Genomic DNA, 15,443 nt, shown 5'->3' with positions numbered 1-15,443 from the left:
TGCCAGGATGTCAGATGCATGGAGAGATCGTAGGCAGGCTACAGATTCGCCGTCGGAGGCAGTGGTCATGATCAACGTGATCCGCGAGACATCGAGCTCAAACGTTTGCAAGATCGGATTTGTGATCTCGAGTTCGAGAATGATTATCTTCAACAACAACGTTCACGCAGAGATGACGAACGCACGGTCACCGACCCGGTTGTTTGGGACGAGGATGACCACGACGATCTCAATCACCACGATGAATTTCACAATGTTTTTGCCCGTCCACCGCGTCACCAGCACTCGCCGATCCGCAACCCTACTGACCTGTTGCGTGCTATTGGTTTGCAAACCAAGATGCCAGAATTCGAAAGAAGATTACACGTGGACGATTTCATTGATTGCTTCACACAGTCGACCGTGTTTTTGATCTACGCGACATTTCATTGTTGGCCCATCGGGTAGAAAAACAACTCACCAATAAACCTAAGCCCACTAACCGTTTCCCACCCACTCGCACCTATCCAACCCAACAACCTCCAACCAAAACAGAGCCCACTAAACCCGTGAACCAGAACCCACCGCCCACTGTTACACCCGCGGCCCTACCCGCCCAATCCACCTAACCTCAGCGATGTTACAAATGTCATGGACTTGGACATTTGAAACGCGATTGCCCGAACAAGCAGATGGTTGCCCTTGTCGACGACCCGAAACCAGTTTACGACTCCGAACCCGAGGATGATTCGCCTGACCCGTCTCACCTTGTGTTACCCGACACCGGAGAGGCCTTGGTCATCCAACGTGTTATCACCACCACCCTACCCAATTCCTCCGATGACACCTCATGGCTTCGGAACACCATTTTCCGAACTAAGTGTACTGCCAAGGGTAAAGTTTGTACGATTATTATCGATGGCGGGAGTTGCAAAAACATTGTCTCGTCCACTATGGTGGATAAATTGGGTTTACAAGTCCACGACCATCCCGAGCCTTACCAACTCACATGGCTAAAAAAGGTATTGTTTTAAAGGTCACTCACCGTTGTCTCGTCCAGTTTTCGATCGATGACAAATACGCAAACGAGGTTTGGTGTGAAGTTTTGCCAATGGATGCATGCCACGTTTTACTAGGCAGACCATGGCAATATGATCGTCGGGCTAAACACGACGGATTTCGTAATACCTATTCTTTCAAAAAGGATGGAGTTCATATCACGTTAGCACCTTCTGACCCGCGCAAGGAATCCGGCCCCTCCTCCCTAGTTTCGAAGTCCGTTTTCACCACGTTGCTAAAGGTCGAGGCCCCCCAGCTTGTTCTCAGACTTTTTTTGACCGAGCCAAACCTGACTGAGACAACAATCCCGCCACAGGTCCAACCGTTACTCGCCGAATCCATGGATGTTTTTCCACCCGAGATCCCACCGGGTCTTCCACTCATTCAGGACATCCAACATTGTATCGACTTCGTTCCAAGGGCGAGCATCCCTAATAAACCCGCATACCGTATGAACCCAACTGAATTTAACGAGCTAAACCGTCAAGTACAAGAGCTGTTACAGAAAGGGCTTATTCGCGAGAGTATGAGCCCATGTACGGTACCCGCCTTACTAGTCCCTAAGCCAAATGGGACGTTTCGTATGTGCATTGACAGTCGGGCAGTTAATAAAATCACAATCAAATATCGGTTCCCAATTCTGAGATTTGATGACTTACTTGACCATTTACACGGAGCACGGGTTTTTACAAAGATCGACTTACATAGCGGGTACCATCAGATCCGGATGCGTGAAGGCGATGAATGGAAAACGGCTTTCAAAACACGTGACGGCCTTTACGAATGGATGGTGATGCCTTTTGGATTGTCAAATGCCCCTAGCACGTTCATGCGCCTTATGAACCACATCTTCAAACCTTTTATCGGCACGTGTGTAGTGGTTTACTTTGATGACATCCTCGTTTATAGTGCAGATATTCCTCAACATTTACAACACCTACGGTCCATTTTTGATGTTTTGCGGGTACAAAAACTTTTCGCGAACAAAGAGAAGTGCTAGTTCTTACAACCGGAGGTGATTTTTTTGGGTTTCTTTATTTCGGGGGATGGCTTATGGATGGACGATTTTAAGGTTAACGTAATCACCACGTGGCCCGCTCCTAAGTCACTACATGACATTAGGAGTTTTCACGGGCTCGCTTCATTTTATCGAAGGTTCATACGGGATTTTAGCTCCATTGTCGCTCCCATCACCGAGTGTTTGAAGAGCTCAAAGTTTATATGGACACCGGCGGCCCAATCCGCTTTTGAAACCCTTAAAACCGTTGTTACTCAAGTGTCGGTTCTTGCAATCCCAGATTTTGACAAGGTTTTTCAAGTGGAATGTGATTCTTCGGGCCTTAGTATTGGGGGAGTTTTGTCACAAAACAACCGACCAATCGCTTTTTTTAGCGAAAAGTTTAGTGACACCCGTCGGCGTTATAGCACCTATGACAAGGAATTCTACGCCATCGTGAGGAGCTTAGAATATTGGCGTCATTACTTATTGCCTAACGAGTTTGTCTTATTTTCTGATCATCAGGCTCTTAAGTTCATTCAGGGACAAGCGAAGTTAAATCCAAGACATGCCAAATGGGTTGAAACGCTTCAGGATTTCAACTTCGTAATTCGCCACAAAGCAGGCACTGCCAATTCGGTAGCGGACGCCCTTAGCCGACGCCCCGCTTTACTCTTAACGGTCGCGGTAGATGTACACGAGTTTGATTCGTTCCCAGGCTTATACCCATCGGACCCCGACTTCGCAGCCTTGTGGAAGTCCACAGCCTCCGGCCCACAAAACAAATTTTTGCGCAGGGGTGATTTTTTGTACAAAGGGGTTGTGTCCCGAACTCGTCTTTTCAGGAATCGATTATATTGGAATATCACCAGGGTGCTCTATCCGGCCATTTTGGAAGAGATAAAACTATCGCGCTTGTAAAAGAACGATTTTTTTGGCCAAAGCTAACAAAGGATGTTGCCACAGTAGTCAAACGATGTCGGATTTGTCATCTCGCAAAAGCGAGACATAACAACCAGGGGCTATACACTCCGTTACCGGTTCCAGAGCGCCCGTGGGAAGATATTAGTCTTGATTTCGTTTTGGGTTTACCGCTTACCCAACGAAAAAAGGACTCCATTATGGTGGTGGTTGACCGTTTTTCCAAAATGGCTCATTTTATACCGTGTGTTAAGACTTATGACGCCTCACAGGTGGCACGTTTGTATTTTGCGGAAGTTGTTCGTTTGCATGGCGTGCCTAAATCAATCACATCAGATAGAGACGTCAAATTTGTAAGCCATTTTTGGAGAACTTTGTGGAAACGTCTCGGGGCAAAATTACAATTTAGCACTTCACATCACCCGCAGACGGATGGCCAAACTGAAGTCACAAATAGAAATTTGGGAAATCTTTTAAGGAGTTTGGTCGGTGATCACCCGAAACGGTGGGACTTAGTCCTCCCTCAGGCGGAGTTTGCTTCCAATCGATCAAATAACAGTTCGACGGGTCGAAGTCCGTTTGTCATCGTCTATGGGAGACAACCTTTTACACCTTTGGACCTTGTGCCCCAACTTGATGTGGAACACTTTAGTGCCGAGGGGGAAGACCAAGCAAAACAAATCAAAGCAATACACGAACAGGTGCGCAATCAAATTGTGGCTCATAATTTACAATATCAACAAAAAGCGAACAAGCACCGAAAGAAATAGTTTTTCAAGAGGGCGACTTGGTGTGGATATTTCTACGGAAAGACAGATTTCCTCCCGGCAGGCATGGCAAGTTAAACCCGAGAGCAGATGGTCCTTTTCGTGTGCTAAAACGAATCAATGACAACGCGTACAAGATTGAGCTTCCGGGTCATTACAACGTCTCCGCAACCTTTAATGTAGCCGATCTGACGCCTTTTGAGGGAGACGATGTGGACGACTCGCAGGCGAGTCGTTTTTTAGAGGGGGAGGATGATACGGATCCGTCCCACAACATAAAGCCCGATAGCGAGGAGGCCCGAGATAGTGTTGGAGAGGAAGAAAGTGGCTAAAGGATGTCGGGCCGGCCCAAGACTTGGATCCAGCCGATGCATGCATTTTATTTATCTTGTTTATTTTTATTTTGTTTGTTTAAAATTTGAACATGTGGTTTATCTTGTTTCCTAGTATTTTGAACTTTTGTTAATCTTTTGATCGGCTGGAATACAATTCAGATTTTGAATTTTAAAGAATTTTGTTCATCTTTTTTTTCTGCTGATTGGAACCTTAATCGCCGACTTCTCTCGTTGTCGATTACGAGGAAGGATTACCTAGCTAGGGTTCCTAGCTTACATTTGTACGAATCCGTATCACATAGCTCCAGTTAAATTATATTAGTCATTGCTCGTATCTATTTATTAAAATATGGTTCTTATAACAATTTATAAAGTGTATCTATTTATAATAAATTTCTTTATGTTATTTAACTTTTATCAAATGTTATTTTCTTCATGTTCATGTTAACGTTATTAAAGTTATAAATATCCGTTGTCTTCAAAATCGGTACAAACAAACCAGTGGAGTTTCAACCTGCTAGATAACCTGCCCTTGTAAATGTACGTATTTGAATTGACAAGTGATCAATAGTTAAACCTGAAACCAGGTGATCAGATAGGCTTCATATTTTGTTAAAACTGAAAATCCACGCCAAAAGATAAAATGGTTTCTTATCTCGTTACAAAGTTCTAACATGTAATATATTTATGAAGTTAAAACATTATTCAATTCAATTTTTGAAGCGGACTCAAACCAATTTAACCTTATTTCATTAAAATAATATTAATACATAATACAGCTAGATAATAAGCCACCGTCAACCGTTAAAAATAATTGGTCCTACTAGACCAATAAAACATTCGATTCAATGATCGGTACAGTTATGAAACATGGTTGAACGTACATAAACGTTAAAAAACCATCATCCATCCACAAATCAAACACACACACCTAAATCTAATTCAAAATGATCAAACACTGCATACAGTTTCACCCACAGTTGAATCAGCAGAATCCCCAATGCAATCCATCATCATCTTCATCATCCACTCTTGAACATCTTCTTCCCCAATTGCTTCCAAAAACTCATTCTCTGTAATCTCGGCCACCTCCGTTTCTCCGGTCACCTCCACGTTCCGGCGAACCTTCCTTTCCGGCTTCTTTCTCGGTAAACTTTCCCTCTCGGGTTCATTTTCCGATAAGTTTGCGTAATCCGCAAACGAGAAATTAAGCTTGGCTCTGGGACCCCGGAACTCAATGGCTGCTCGGTCATAAGCCCGAGCGGCCGCCTCAGCTGTCTCAAAAGTCCCCAGCCACACACGCACCGCTTTATGTGGGTCCCGTATCTCCGAGGCCCATTTCCCCCATGGCCGCTGCCTCACTCCTCTGAAGTTCTTCTTCTTCTTCTTTTTCTTTATATTAATCTTACCACCAAAATTCATATCATCATGAAAGTAATCACACCCTAGACACCCGTTAAATTTACAAACCGAACAAGTATCCGGAACAGAGTCCGCCACCGGAACGGGAACAGCGGTTGCGGTTGCGGTGGCGTATTCAGCCGGAGATAATATTTTTAAGTCATAGTCGTTTTGATGATCATGATGGATGCTCTTTAAATGGGAGAGCCTCCCATTATTACATTTTTTAAAGCAGTAACCATTACTGAGGATTCTTCATCGTTGGTGAGTCGCCACCGCGGTGTTGGTGGGTGGCCGGCTGAGGTTGGCTCTAAAGGGAGGAAGTAATTGTTTGGATTATACATTGAGTTTTGAAACAGGGAGGGTGGGAAGTCAAAAGCATATATACCAACAGCTGTAGTGACGTGGCTGTGTGATTAAAGGCGCACGTGCTTATTGAGTACATTGCTTAGACTAATAAATTTTTATGGTACGGTGAACCGGTGTTTTCTTTAAACCGGTAATACCAAGTTTGGCATATTAGATCTTTGTTTTGAGCATGGTATTTTTGGTCAGTTTGCTTGAACATTGGAGCGGTGATTTTTTTTTATGTTACCTTTTTTATAGCAAACTGGTTTTAAGTCTAATAGATTTTTATATTTTGCGGTCCTTATTTTTTAAAAATTACTTTTTACTAGTATTGAAATTTGAGTGATTTTGTATCATTTTTTTATTGTGCTTTAACTTTTGGATTATATTTATATTGAAATCGTATACTTTTAGGTTATATTTTAAGTTAAAGTTGAATTTATATAAAATTTGAAGATAAACTATTTAACCTAGTTGATCTTCCGGTTGTATCATTTTTATTCCAATTTAATATGAGTTAAAAACCATTTTTATAACATTGTAGTGAACTAATATATGAAAGAGAAAACACCTTTTATATTCATGTGGTTTCTAACGAGCGCAGTTTGCATCTTTGAAAGTTAAAATGACACGTGAGTTTCGTATTTTCTAGGCGTGTCTTTCTAAATCTTTTCCGTCTAAAATATCCGTTAGTAGGTTAGATGAAATTACTACCTTGCCCTTTTATAATACTCCATCATAATAATAATAATAATGATATGTCACCACCACCGTCGATGTCTAACACCACTTATATCTACCACCACCAATATCTAGCATCGCCACCACCATCTCCTCCCCCACTAACCCACCACCACTGTCTACTATTCAGATATAAGAAAAAGAAAACAACAGCCGCGACAACTCGTTTTCCACTGCTGTCGCAACCCACCATCTTCACCGATGACATGCAAAACGACCTACCACCATCTCCATGTCTCTCTCTTCGATGTTCTTTCAATAGATCGGGTCTCGACTAACTAGAATGAACCCCTTTTGTTCATCATTAATTTTATGAAAACCCAACAAAATCGTTATGGAAACCAACAATTGATCGTATCTTGATTTCATTGAATACCATCTAACAGCCCCAACTTCTGGAAATAACTACATTATCCTCTAAATCATCATCGTCATCGCCATATTCACTGTCATCTTCTTCGCTTACATCATTATTTTCTTGTCGATCAGACGAATAATGGCGATAAATAGTGAAATTTGTTAGGGAAGAATTGTAATTAGGGGTTGAAACATGTGTTGAGATTCACAGTGTAAATTGGGTTCTGAGATGTTTAATGGATGGTAGTGGATTAAAATGAAGCTTTGATTTGTAAAGTTGAATATTAGCCATTGTTGATTGAAGAGTCCACATTTTTCCTCTCTGGTTCTGATTTTGAGTGTGCTAACACCGTGAAAAGTCGATATGGCCCCTCAAACTAATATCGTTAGTTGACGGAGGAATCATTCGTGAAAAGTCGATACCATGAGGAATCATTCGTGTCATTTTGATTTTAGAGTCAAACGCCGCTCGCCCCATAGACGCAAATTGGATTCTCACTATTTGAAATAAAAATATTTAGGAAAAAACTAGGAAAAAACTCAGTTTACTTATGTCGAAGCTTATCCACACGAAACCCAATCTAATCTAAGTGATGCCTTTTTGGCCGGTTATATGGCTCAATTGGTCCTCTAAGGCCACCCGTAGTGAGTGTGGTCTTTGGGTGAAATTGGGCGCTGGCCGACGAAAACACCCCCCCCCCTCCCTGCGATTTTAGGGGCGATAGGGGGTGGGGTAATTGTCGCCGCTTCCCTTCTGATCTTTATTATTATATTAATTGATTGTGTGTGTGTCTATATATATATATATACATATATATTAGGCTACAACACTATTACATCCCAAAAGACAAAAACCCATCATTTGCTGACTAGGTGTCACATAACGTTAAACACCTTATTTTGTAGCCTCTCCACTATAGATAGCGTAAATGAATCAAAATAGACCAAAATAGACATTCACTAACACTGACTTTTGTATTATTGTTTTATTGTAGTTTCTCAAAAGCAAGAAAATCTAATTATAAAACCAAACAAAAATCATGTGTTTATTATAGTTAAATAAATTGTATTTAGTAACAGTGAAACATGTGCTTCAAATTATATTCTAGTGTCTTTATTTGTGGCATGTCCCATGGCAATTGTGTGACTGTGTTACTTTTTTTTTTTTTCTCTTCTCTATATTTTTTTTATCGAAGCAAACGACATATTTTTCACTACAAATGGACTTTATAAATAATTCAAAGAGATCCTACTTTTGACGCTTTTAGCTGATTAATTAAATATGCCACATGTAACATTACTTTATAACTTACATCTCCTTTTCTTTTAAAGGTTTTTAAATTAATGTTGGTCCATATCATTTAGAGCTCATATGATAAATAGCCATCGTCCGGACCAGTATTGGTCTTGACCCACAAAAAGTGGATACATATGAGAAAAAGCTACAAGATATTTAGACCCCAAACTCCCAGAATCAAGACAACTATAACAAGCAGTAAATGCACTCTTAACACTAAGCAGTAAGGCCACATGGAAAGCAGAAAAGTGGACGGTGATGTGGTTGGCCGGTGCCATGCAAGTCGGCACTAGCATTTTTCAGTTCTGATCGGGACTATTTTGTTGTTCATCCAGATGACGACGGTCATATATGTTGGGTTTCGTAGGCCTTTCGGTGTAGGCTTAGTTTATTATTTGAAGTCCAAAGGGCTGGGCCGGCCCAGTTTGGATTTCTTGTTTAATAAGATACTAACCCTAGTTCAGTCTCTATATAAACCACATTATGTACTTGTAATCATTGTCACTCAATAAAGATATACTTAGTTGCCACCCGTGGACGTAGGTCAGTTTAGACCGAACCACGTTAAATTCTCGTGTCATTTATTGCTTTCACGTGTGTGTTCGGTTCGTGTGTGCGTTTAATCCAAACAAGTGGTATCAGAGCTTAGGTTCGGATCACACGAAGAACACGTAGAGCCGCTCGTTACCACCGACCGAGTTTTGTTGCTGCCGCAGCAAGTCGTCGTTAGGGGTTTACGACCGTCGTCACCGTCCGACGATCAGAGTTGAGGTTCTATTCCGAAAGTCGTTCACCGCATCACCACCGTTTAGTGCCTTGAAAGAACAGTGAGTCGCAGAGATCGTTGTTTGCAGTTGACAAGAAATAAAGGAATTGTATTATCCTTTTATCTTGGAGTTTGCAAAAGTTTTTGTCTCAGTACTAGCACCAAAGTTAAAAGGGGTTTTTTTAACTTGATTGGTGCATGGTCAAAAGGTATTCTTTGACCAAGGGGTTTGACCAAGAAAGCTTTGTTTCAGGGCAGTAGGCTCAAATTTAGTTACTAAGTTTGTGTGGGTCATCTTTCAGTTGGTTATAAAGTACGAGCGAAAAACCATTGAATCAAGATTCTATTTTTCGGAGAACGGTTGTCAATCAGAAGAAGCGTTAAAGTAACCAAAACCAGTGCCAACCGCGTTTGTCAGGTTTATCGTTTCAGTTAGAGTTTCAGTTTTCTGCTTTACAGTTCGTTATTCCGCTGCGTTTAAAATAGGTTGATTGTTTAACAGAGTTCAGTAGAACAGTTGTTAAGTTCAGGCCCGTGCGATTGTTGTGTTTGTCTCTGTTTTATCCAGTTTTTTGTTTTGGTCATTGTCATGGCAGAAGACGGAAAGGTTTCGATACAGAAGTTTGACGGACAGAAGTTTGGTTGGTGGAAGATGCAGATTGAGGCGCTACTTTGTCAGAAAGACTTAGATGTAGTGTTTGAGGATGAAAAACCAGAAAAGTTGTTAGAAGCAGATTGGAAGAAGTTAGATAAGAAAGCTAGGGCTTGTATTACTTTGTCGTTGTCAGAAGATGTGGCGTTTAACGTCATGAAAGAAACCACAGCCCGTGGTATGATGGACGCACTATCCAACATGTATGAGAAGCCTTCGGCAGCGAATAAGGTCTATCTTATCAGAGAGCTAGTTCTCCCACTTGCACGAGATACATAGAAAATTAATGCAAGTGGTGAATACCGCCTAACAACAGTTCACCACCCCTAATGTGTTTGACGAAGTGCCATTCAATAACATCATCCCTTCAAGTCCCTTACTTGATATGATTTAGGTGAATTTATCATTATATCCCTTTGTTACTAGATGTCATGTTGGATCTAAGAGACATAGGCGATCATTCTCTTTACAATTCAACTTTATCAGGCCTTAGACATCTAAACTCTCAACACATAAGAGGAACAAATTCCATCTTGACTGTATACGCCTCTCACTATCACTTTCATACTCCACCTGAGCTCATCCTTATGTACCATCTTTTACGAATAGCGAAGGGGAGAGTCAAAGTGTAATACTCGGTGAAAATCAAGACCCAGTATACATCTCAGGTCTAAGGATAATATGAAATTCTCCTTTACTCAAAATTACTAATGATCAGGTCAATCGACTCCATGTAGTAATATTGAGAGCGGGTCAGTCCAATATTTGTATCCCACAAATATCTATGAACTTTGGCAGCAAACCTATGCTCCATATTCATTCCTTATGAATATCCACCAATCCTAGTTCATAATAGTCTTGCTTCATATTTGTTCCCACAAATGTGATCGACTACGGACTTTTAGAATAAGATAACTTATTCATGGATTAAACATGCAAAATTAGAATTTAACTCAAGATTCCATAATCATATAAAAGAGTTAAATTACAAAAGTCTTTTAAACGTAAATACAAAATAGATCAAATCCAATTACTAGAATATCGAAGTCCTAAGCCACTCGCATGACGCTCATGTTTCGGTCTTTCTAGGAGCTTCGTGAATGGATCCGCAAGATTTTGATCAGTTCCAACTTTGCGAATACATATCTTTCCCTTTTCAACTTCATCCCTTATGTAGTTGAATCTCCGCTCTATGTGTCTAGTCTTTTGGTGCGAACGAGGTTCCTTGATTTGTGCAATCGCACCCTCGTTGTCACAAAAGATTTCTAGAGGGTCTTGAATGGAAGAGACCACCCCTAGATCAGTAATGAATTTCTTCAACCATGCAGCTTCCTGAGCTGCCAATGAAGCGGCGATGTATTCTGATTCTGTAGTGGACAATGCTACCACTTCCTGTTTTGAGCTCTTCCAAGAGACAGCTCCTCCATTAAGTGTGAACACATACCCAGACTGTGATCGAGAATCATCTCGATCAGTTTGGAAGCTCGCATCCGTGTAACCTTTTATAGCGAGTTCCTCCTCACCAGATCCATATATCAGAAACATATCCTTAGTTCTCCTAAGGTATTTCAATATGCTCTTAACAGCCATCCAATGACTGTTTCCTGGATTCTGTTGGTATCTGCTTGTCATGCTCAAAGCGCATGACACATCCGGTCTAGTACATATCATCGCATACATGATGGATCCTATAGCAGAAGCATATGGGATTTGTTTCATCGTCTCTTGCTCACCCTTTGAGCTTGGACATTGAGCTGAACTCAATATGGTCCCTCTTTGAATAGGTACAAAACCTTTCTTGGAGTTTTCCATCTTGAACCTTTTCAAGATCTTATCAATGTATGTACTTTGGTTCAAACCTATCAAGCGCCTTGACCTATCCCTATAGATCTTTATTCCCAAAATATAGGCAGCTTCACCAAGATCCTTGATGGAAAATCTACTTCCAAGCCAAGCCTTAACGCTTTCCATGGTTGGAATGTCATTTCCAAATAGTAGAATGTCATCGACATACAATACTAAGAAGGTAATTATACTCCCACTAGCTTTCTTATACACACAAGCCTCATCAGCGTTCTTGATGAATCCAAAACTTTTGATTTCTTCATCAAAACGATGATTCCAAGTTCTAGATGCTTGTTTCAATCCATAGATTGATTTCTTTAACTTGCATACTTTATTAGGATGTTTTGGATCGACAAAACCTTCAGGCTGAACCATATAGACATCTTCCTCAAGATATCCATTTAGGAAAGCGGTCTTGACATCCATTTGCCAAATTTCATAATCATAATGTGCAGCTATGGCAAATAATATCCTAATAGACTTAAGCATTGCCATAGGCGAAAAAGTTTCATCATAATCAACCCCTTGAGTTTGAGTGAAACCCTTAGCTACAAGTCTTGCTTTATAAGTATCCAAGTTTCCATGCATATCAGTTTTCCTTTTGAAAACCCACTTACTTCCAACAGCTTTGGAGTTGAGTGGTGGTTCAACCAATTCCCAAACTTGGTTGTCATACATGGATTGCATCTCAACGTTCATGGCTTCAAGCCATTTGTCACAATCATTCTTGGACATTGCATCACGGTATGTGGTCGGTTCATCCGAATCTACCACGTAGCAACCTTCTACAAAAAATCCATATTTTTCAGGTGGATTGCTAATTCTACCAGATCTGCGAACGTTTTGTGTGTTTTGATCAACCACTTGATCACTTTCAACAACCTCTTGTTGAGTGCTAGTATCAACCAATTGTGTATCATCTTGTGATTCTTGATCCTCATCAAATTTCACTGTTCTACTATTAGTTCCTTCCTCAAGGAACTTAGTTTCCAAGAACTTACCCTTTCGAGCAATAATAACATTTTGCTCACTAGGATCGTAAAAGTAATATCCTAAATCATCTTTAGGATAACCTATAAAGATACACTTAGTGGATCGGACTTCTAATTTGTTTGGGGTGTATTGCTTTACATAAGCTTCACAACCCCAAACTCTTAAGAATGATAGCGATGGAGCCTTTCCATGCCATACTTCAAAAGGTGTCTTCTCCACTTTCTTGGTTGGAGCCATATTCAATATGCGAACAGCGGAAAGTAAAGCATAGCCCCAAAATGATAGAGGTAAAGTGCTTCTAGCCATCATCGATCGAACCATATCTAATAGGGTACGATTTCTCCTTTCAGACACACCATTATGTTGTGGTGTTCCAGGTGGAGTAAGTTGTGAAATAATTCCACAACTCTTAAGATGATCTTGAAAAACACCACTTAGGTATTCACCTCCTCTATCACTACGAAGTACTTTGATTGTGGTCTTGAGTTGTCTTTCTACTTCAGTTTTGAAGTCTTTGAACATTTCAAAAGCTTCATCTTTGTGTTTCATTAAGTACACATAACCATATCGACTATAATCGTCAATAAAGGTAATGAAGTATCTTTCACCATTCCTAGTCATTGGTCTAAAAGGACCACATACATCCGAATGTATGATACCCAATAATTCTTTTGACCTTTCAAAAGTTTTATTAAAGGGTTGCTTTGTCATTTTGCCTTGTAAACAAGATTCACATACATCAAATGAATCATACTCATTTGTTTCTAGAATACCACTCTTGCGAAGAGTTTGCATGCGATTCTTGCTTATATGTCCAAGGCGACAATGCCAAAGATAGGAATCACCCAAGTCCTTCTTGAGTTTCTTGGTGTTGACATTGTACATTGAACTACTATGTGACATACCACTTTGATCTATTTCATATATACCATTCATGGGTATAGCTTTAAAATAAAACATGCCATTCATCAAAACATGAATATCACAATTTATAAATTTAAGATCAAAGCCACATTGTTTTAAAAGAGACACGGAAATAATGTTTCTCCTTGACTTAGGAGCATACAAAACATTCTTCAAAATTACTTCCAAACCACTTGGAAGCTTTAACAAGTAGTCTCCTTGGGCTTGGACTTCAACTCTTGCTCCATTGCCCATAAAGAGACTAATGTCCCCTTTGTTGAGTTGTTTACTTCTTTTGAACCCCTACAACAAATTGCAAATGTGAGTTCCACATCCGGTATCAAGTACCCATGTATTTGAAGAAATAACATTTAGTTCAATATGTATAGTAAAGATAATACCTGAGGTATGCCCCGCATCCCTCTTATCTTTTAACGCATTGAGATAGGTCGGACAATTCCTTTTCCAATGACCTATCTCTCCACACTCAAAGCATGGATCTTGCGCCGCAACCTTTTGCTTCTTTTCCTTCGGTTTGATGGGCGTGATGGCTTTCCTCTTTCCCTTTCCTTGGACGTGGCCCTTGCCCTTAGCAGCACTTGCTTTGGGGTTGGAGTTATGTCCCCTTTTCCCTTCATTGATTGTTAGAACGGGTAAAACCCTTTTACCCATTCCCGCTTCGGCCGTTCTTAGCATTGCGTGAAGCTCACCAATGCTTTTGTCCCATCCATTCATGTTATAATTCATGACAAAAGTTTCAAACCTTTTGGTTAATGAGTTGAGGATCAAATCCGTAGCCAACTCATTAGACACGGGACAATTCAACCTATTAAGCTTTTCAATGTAGCTTTTCATCTTTAGGACATAAGATGAGACGCTTTGGGTTTCCTCCATACGACATGCATGAAACGCTCGAACCGTTTCGAAACGTTCCGCTCTAGCTTGTTGAAGGAACATTTCCTTCAATTGAGTTATCATGTCGTATGCCCCATGATGCTCGAAATCCTTTTGGATTTCGGGAATCATAGTTGCTAACATGAGGCAAGAGGCTTGCACCGAATCTTTGGTGTACTTGACCCAATCGTTATACGCCTCCTCATCTTCCACGTTAGGCTCATCGGGAATGGGATCGTCTAAGACATATGATATCTCTTCTTGTTTGAGAACTATTCTTAAGTTGCGATACCAATCCATAAAGTTATTATGGTTTAGACGATCCTTTTCAAGGATGGTTCTTAAGGATAGGTTACGGGTGTTATGGGTAGAGGTGTTTGCATTGTTAGCGGCCATCTACAAAAATTTAACAAAGTTTTATTTTAGTATTATAAACAATTTAATTATTAATACCCTTTTATTCCAAATTTTAAAATAATAATTAAATTCTAGAATCCAACGATAAATCAAATTTCGGTTAGGTGACCTTTATCCCGTTATTTGATTTAACAAGGTAGTCAATCTTGACAATTGCAACCCTTTGCAACTTCTAGAGGTATGGGACCATTCGAAATCCTTATTTCGTGTTGGCATGTTTATCCCATCAACACCATTGGATCCTATGCTTAGGTGACCTTTATCACATGGTTTCCAATTCAAGTCGTCCTACTTGTATAAACATGTAAGATTAACATACAAGTGGTTAGGTGACCTTTATCCCACAAATATGTTAATATTACCCTAAGTATATTAGTTTGCTCAAAATGGTTAGGTGACCTTTATCCCATTTAAAGTTCCCTAATACGTTAAGTGTCATACAAAAGGATGGTGTAAGACTTGTTTCCTTGGTAATTATGAAAAAGGGATTTTAAGTTTTCCAATATTCTAGTTTGAAAAACATTATGCCATATCCTAACATGCATTTAGTAATATGGCGATTTTGAAAACCAATTTTCAAGGTTCAAGTTATAATAAAACCAATTTTATTATATGTGAGTAATCGCTTAGTTTTAATAAACCCATTTAATTAAACTAATTGACGCGATATTACCAAATATATATTAGAACCCGTTTTATGCTTGTTGTCGTTCCTATGTGACGGTTTGGATATCCTAATATCTATCAACCACACATTACAATAAGTAAAAC

At 40.2% G+C, this 15,443-nt stretch overlaps 1 pseudogene; it reads right to left on the bottom strand.

Annotated features, from left to right (window-relative positions):
- Positions 1 to 4,889: 4,889 nt before the first annotated feature.
- On the bottom strand, positions 4,890 to 5,824 carry LOC143614359 (ethylene-responsive transcription factor ERF109-like; annotated as a pseudogene).
- Positions 5,825 to 15,443: the final 9,619 nt, after the last annotated feature.

The sequence above is a fragment of the Bidens hawaiensis genome, unplaced genomic scaffold, assembly GCF_021521415.1.
Source record: "Bidens hawaiensis isolate Kalapana, Puna unplaced genomic scaffold, B.hawaiensis_p1.1 tig00039761_1, whole genome shotgun sequence".
Classification (NCBI taxonomy): domain Eukaryota; kingdom Viridiplantae; phylum Streptophyta; class Magnoliopsida; order Asterales; family Asteraceae; genus Bidens; species Bidens hawaiensis.
Note: the sequence above shows the minus strand (reverse complement) of the source record. Positions and strands in the feature narration are given on the sequence as shown.